Source organism: Triticum dicoccoides, chromosome 5A, assembly GCF_002162155.2.
Source record: "Triticum dicoccoides isolate Atlit2015 ecotype Zavitan chromosome 5A, WEW_v2.0, whole genome shotgun sequence".
NCBI lineage: Eukaryota > Viridiplantae > Streptophyta > Magnoliopsida > Poales > Poaceae > Triticum > Triticum dicoccoides.
In genome coordinates, this window is record NC_041388.1 from 56131233 (window position 1) to 56137663 (window position 6431).

Sequence of the window (6431 nt, forward strand, 5' to 3'; positions counted from 1 at the left end):
ATCGAAGGTCGGCGAGGAGGTTGTTGATGACGTCCCGGTCCTGGGGGTGGCTAAGCGGCCGCCAGAGCTGCAAGTATCCACACATTTTAAAGATGGCGTCAGTAGTACGTCAAAGAGGCACTTTCTGTATGACAAGCTTATTGCGTACGGTGCAAACTATCCATGTTCACAAGACATATGTTGTGAACCTCTTAGAGATGCAACATATGTTGTCAACCTCTTAGGGATGCATTGACGATTTTAAGATCGGCAAGGGCATGTGCACACTACTCAATCATCTTGTGAAGCATATGTGGATTGACACTAGGGACCGTTAAATTGAGAGAAAACTTTGTTTTTGCCACCTTAGTTTGTTCCCACTTTGCTTATGCCACTGTAGATTTTGTCATTTCACTTTTGCCATTCTTAGTTTCTGACAATGTATCACAAATGCCATTCCGTGGCAAAAGCAAAATGTTTTCATTTCACTTCTACCACTCTTAGCTTTTGACAATGTATCACAATTGTCATTCTTTTTTTTTTTGATTTTATGCTTGAACTATGCACTTCGGACAATATTTCTGTTTGAACCACATGTTTATTTTAAATTTAAAAATTCATTATTGAATCGCCTTTTGTTATTTTGATTGTTGTGTGCTATTTGTATGGTTTAGTAATCCACATGCATGAGTTTAAATGAAAATGAGGGTTTGCAAATGGGAGTGTGTTTCTGTGGCTGTCCGGACGGACAAATGTGAGTCGTCCGCTTCTGTTCACGCACGTATGGACTGCATAGAGGGTTTAACTAGGCAAGTCCGGTTAGAGATGCCCTTATAACACTATATCTATTGCATGGGCAGGCTAGTCTGCTCCAGCAACAAAATGAAGCCAAATTGAATGTTAGTTTGACCATAGTTATTTAAGTAGACCCAAGAAGTATGGTGCTCATTACTCAGTGGGAGCGGGTAAGCTTCAGATAAGTACTCCCTCCGTAAACTAATATAAGAGCATTTAGATCACTATTTTAGTTATCTAAACGCTCTTATATTAGTTTACAGAGGGAGTAGCTTTCTTTGCCCACAAAGCAGCATGGGCAACGCAATTATGCATGCACCGGGTCAATCACTCCTCTCCAGGAGACCGATGCCCCACGACCACCTCCACCACATCCATCTATGCATGGGCAGGCTACGACTTCACCTCAGCTCGCTCTCCCGGCCGTCCAAATCAAAATGTCAAATACAAACTCTCCCCCGTCGATCGGCACACCGGCGCAAGCCTCTGCCATATATCTTCTTCAACACTGACAGGGCAGTTTTGTGGTACTATGCATGCATGCACACCACGCGTCGCATGAACGATGACAGGGAAGCTCACGGCGCGACGGCGTCAAACACGCGGCCGTAGGCAGTAAAGAGAGTGGAAGGTAACTGGAAACGGCAGCGGTCAAGTCAAAAGCAGAGATTTATTATGCGGCGGCAGCGGCGTCTGGGCTAGCTCCTCCGTCTGTCGCCGCCGGTACGGCGCATGGTGTTGCATTCAATACGCCCACCTTCCTGGAGCCGTAGGCCGTCCCAGTACGTAGCAGCCGTGCTGATGGTTTTTCTCCCACGCTGGGTGTCCCGGTCGTCAAAGCAGGTAGCCTCTCCGTCTTCTTCCTCGGTGGTTTCCCGTTGGTGTTGGGCCGTTGGTGCCGGGGGCGAGAGTTACGGCCACCAAAGTGTTGGGTGCATCCATCCATCCAACTGACGGGAACGCCGGTCTATTTCATCGTCCAACTGACCGACGGGAACGTCAATCTGTTCATCTAATAACTGACGGCAACGTCAATCTTTTTTTTTTTAGAAAAGGAGAACGACCCCCTGCCTCTGCATCTGGACGATGCATACGGCCACTTTATTAATTATTGACACAATATCGTACAAAGTCATCAGGGCAGGCCCTGGGGAGGGGCAGAGGGGGCGGCCGGATCCGGCTTGCCTGCTCCCTCTCCGTGCTTCCATCTGTGCTCCCACTTAATCCTACGGCTGTCTTTTTTTTTTCTTTTTTCTTTCTAATTTAATCATCTCCCCCCCTGATTTTAAGGGGGTGGGGCCGGGCCTTATTTTGCTCCAATCAAATCAAGCCACGTAGACGGAAGCACAGATGGGCACACAACGAGGAAGCAGGCAAGTCTCGTCCGGGGCGGCCGCCCCGAGCCCCCAAAATCCAGGGGCCCCTCCCTGGTATACACGTAGGCTATGGCCTATGGCCCAACAGAACGTACACACCCAGTAAGTCACGGAGGATGAGCCAACGAAACCATTCAATCCATTCAGTACATGCACATAGGAAAAAAGGAAATGATTGATCCCTTTCGATTCTTTCCTTAGGTTAGTACATGCACGTAGAAAGAAAAGGAACTGATTGATCGCTTTCCATTCCATTACGCATGCATTCATGCAACGCTTTCCAATTTCCCAGCAGTCGCCGATGTTTGTCTCTTGGCTAATCGCCACTGTGCGCATGGCGCTTCTTTTTTCCCTTTCCCCTAAATCCGTTTTTCATTCCTAAATCAGTGAGGTCGTCCGCCAATTTCAATTCTCCGGCGGCCGGTGCAACCTCGCTTTGCTCTCCATCCATCAATAATTCGACTCCTTAAGGTATATCTTATATTCATATTGTGGTTCCTACTTCCTAGTCTCCTAGATGAATAGCCCCCAAAATCTCAGGAGCGACCATGTTTATTAGTAGAATAAAAGTGATAGTTATGTTCGACTGGAATCCTAACTGTGGTAGTTTTTATTTAAATGCTCAGATTTGAGGCCCTGGATTTGACTAAAATCTTGTGCTTATTTTTGTTATTTGTTTTACATTTGGTTTTTCTTTTGAAATTCATCCATGGTTATTAATATGATGCCCAAGCACGATCTTGGCCCTGATTACATTATGGAAAAATGCATCCAAATATTCGTATTATTATTGAGCTCGGACACCCTGAAGTCATTGCATGATATTGAACTTGAAGTCTTGCACAAACTTTCTCTCTTAAGGGTTCATGAGATGTTCAGGTATATGATCTTATTTTTGAATTGAAGATTATAATATTAACTTTGCCATACGGTGTAATGTTTGCAATGGATATTTTCGAGCATGTCCAAGAAGTTGATTGTTATCCTAATATCTTCATTGCCTACCACATTTTATTTACTATAAGTGTGACTGGCTTACAAAGTTGAAATTACTGAATAACTATCTGAGGTAAACAATGGTTCAGAGCGGTTAAATGATTTGGCAACATTATGCATCGAGAGGAAATTATTGGATGATATTGACATTGATCCCATCATAGTTGACTTTGCATCGAGGATTGTTAGAAGAAAATTTTAAGGTAATATGTATAAATTATTTTATATGCATACCGATTTAGATGCATTTGAGTGTTATCAATAAATATTATATATATATATATATATATATATATATATATATATATATATATATGTATATTCAATTTTATTGTTATGGCATCCATATTAAGGGCCCCGATTTTTAGTCTCGCCCCGGGCCCCCAAAATCTCAGGACCGGCCCTGAGAGTCATACAACAATAAGTTTAAAGCCATCAAACTAAGCAACAACTGTCGCTATCCCTATCCAATTGATGTAGGGGCGCTGAAAAAGTCTGGGCCTAATACCAAACAGACCACATAGCCAAACCTAAACATCTAAAGACTGGAGGTCCCACCCAGGACGCCTGCCGGGTATGGGCACCCACCAGTCCGACGTGCTTCTCAACCAGGACCCCTGCCGGGTATGAGGCCGCCGCAGCCACCTGCCACGAATTCATCTTCAGAGCTGTACCGCTGCATCAACCTTGGCCGGTCCAACTGCCGCCGACGCCACCATGACGCCAGGCAGCGTCACCCTCCTGCGCGAGTCCATCTCCGCTCATCAGGCGCCGAGTCTCCACTGCGCCACGCCGTCGAGATCCACCGTCATCAATGGAGCAGATGAAACACCGCTCCTCCTCTTGTCCCCTCCAACCAGCACTCGCTCCAAAACGATGCCCCCATGAGGGAGAACGATACCGATAGTACCGTCATTGTCCGATCCGGTAGACTCAGATCTAGGGTTTCCCCTGGAACTTCCCGATCAGGTTGATGAAGCCTACAACGACGATGCCTCCAGAAGGAAACGACGTCTGAGACGCCGCCATCGTCCGCCAAGACCGCAGTCTGGCACGATTTTCATCGGAAGCCACGTCTTCCCGACCTCGTGGCTGGCTGGAACCGAGCGGAACCTCGCCACGAAGACGTATGTTGCCGTCGGTACTCCGGCGGAGATCCGGCATCTCCTCACCGGTCCCTCCACGCGCCGCCGGTCGGCGAAAGGCCTCCCCACGACGGATCCAAACGGGGCGTTGGATCCGCAGTAGCCGTCGTCACCATCACAAGCAGGACAGCCCACCTCGCCGGATGGGGCGCTGCCACCGCTGCGGTCCATGCAGGGCCACCGCTCCGCCGACGATGATGCTCGAGCCCCCGCCGCACAGCCCGGATACTTCGTCCTAGCTGCCGCCGTTGGATCTCATGAGAAGGGCCGCGCGCCCCCGCCGCCTTAGATGGGATCCGCCGTCTCCCCCCCGCCGAGGACCTTTGGCACCAGACCCGCCGCCACCGCGGCCCACGCCGGCGGTAGCGGCGGCAGGAGGGGGAGGTGCTGGCGGCGCTAGGGTTGGGGCCCCCGGCGTCGCCCGGGGGGAGGCGACGCGAGAGGTGCGAAGGGGTCGTTCAGTCTAAAAATGAGGGAGAATTTCACTTCCCCGGCCTCTGCACCAACTAGGGATGCATACGGCCATTTTAATATGAGTACCAAGATAAATATGGTCCTCAAATTTTTTTTAAATGAGTATCAAGATATTTTTTGATGAGTGGTTCCACCACACATCAAACTTGATCCTCAATAAATGAAGGAAACCCCTATGCATTACTTGTCAATTCTAGGAATTGAACTTGGGTCATTAGGCTGCACAACCGCATGCCCAACCACTGAGCCAAGGCTCTCAATCTGCAACCGGAGTAGCAGTATAATACAGTACAAAGCAGTACTACCACCAGTAGGTACGTACGTACGTAGTGAATACCGTAGACGTAGAGTATGAGCGTATGGCGTCCTGGTGACAAAATACTTACCAGTAGTACTCCCTCCGGTCCTTTTTACTTTGCATATTAGGTTTGTCCAAAATCAATCTAATCCAACTTTGACCAAGGTTATATAAAAAATTATAGACATTCACATAACAACACCAATATCATTAGATTCATCTTAGAATATATTTTTATATTATATTTATTAGATATTATAGATGCTAATAATTTTAAATATAAATTTGGTCAAACTTAGCAAAGTTTGACTTTCAGCAAATCTAATGTGCAAAGTAAAAAAGACCGGAGGAAGTACAAGCCATGGGGTCAACGCTGGCATTTGTTGCCGCCAGGCGCTCGGCGCCATTAATCGTGCACCCTATACTTTTCGCCAGCGTTCCAACCAACTCGTTGCCAGGTTTAATAAATCTCATGGCCTCATATGGGCCGGGCAAGGTATAGACACTGTTTGACTTGGACTGGCATGGGACGGACGGACGACGCCAGTGGACGTGTCCACCATATTTTGGCCCGGCCGGCCCCCCGGTAGATGTCGCGACTGCGACAGCGATGTGTACTCGATCGTCTTCCTTGAGAAATGGTGTCTAATGGACTATACGGTTCGAATTTATAGTCCTACAAAAACTCCAAAGAAAACAATAACTAGGTAAGTACTCACGGGAATAGATTTTTCATTGCATCACTGTTACTGAAAGTACAGTACTAGCAGACTAGATTTAGCCGTAATAGCATGTTTAATCCTAATGTAGGTTGTGTACTACGTCTCCAAGGTCCAAGAGCTAGCAGATACTCCCTCCGTCCGAAAATATTTGTCATCAAAATGAATAAAAAAATATGTATTTAAAACTAAAATACATCTAGATACATCCTCTTTTATCCATTATGATGACAAGTATTTTCAAACGGAGGTTACATGATTGGCTTTGCTTCCAAAGGAAGCCAACCCCACCCCTCGACGGACAAGCCCACCGGTATTAACTTTGGTCATCACCTCACGTCCCGCTCCTCCCTGCCCATCACCTCACTACACCACCAATCTGGACAGTGACCAATGATTAGGGCACTTTTTTTAAAATAAAAAACTTTCGATCTAATCATGGCAGCTCAAGGAACACTAAAAAAAATAAAAATTACATCTACTGAAGCGAGCCGAAGGCGCGCCGCGGTCATCACCTCTCTCTTGTCGGAGCTGGACAAAATTTGTTGTAGTAGACAATTGAGAAGTCATCGTGATAAGGTCTCATAGGACAGGGCCTCAGAATTGATCAAACGGAATTTGTAAATTTTTTTTTGTGTGTGTGTGGTGG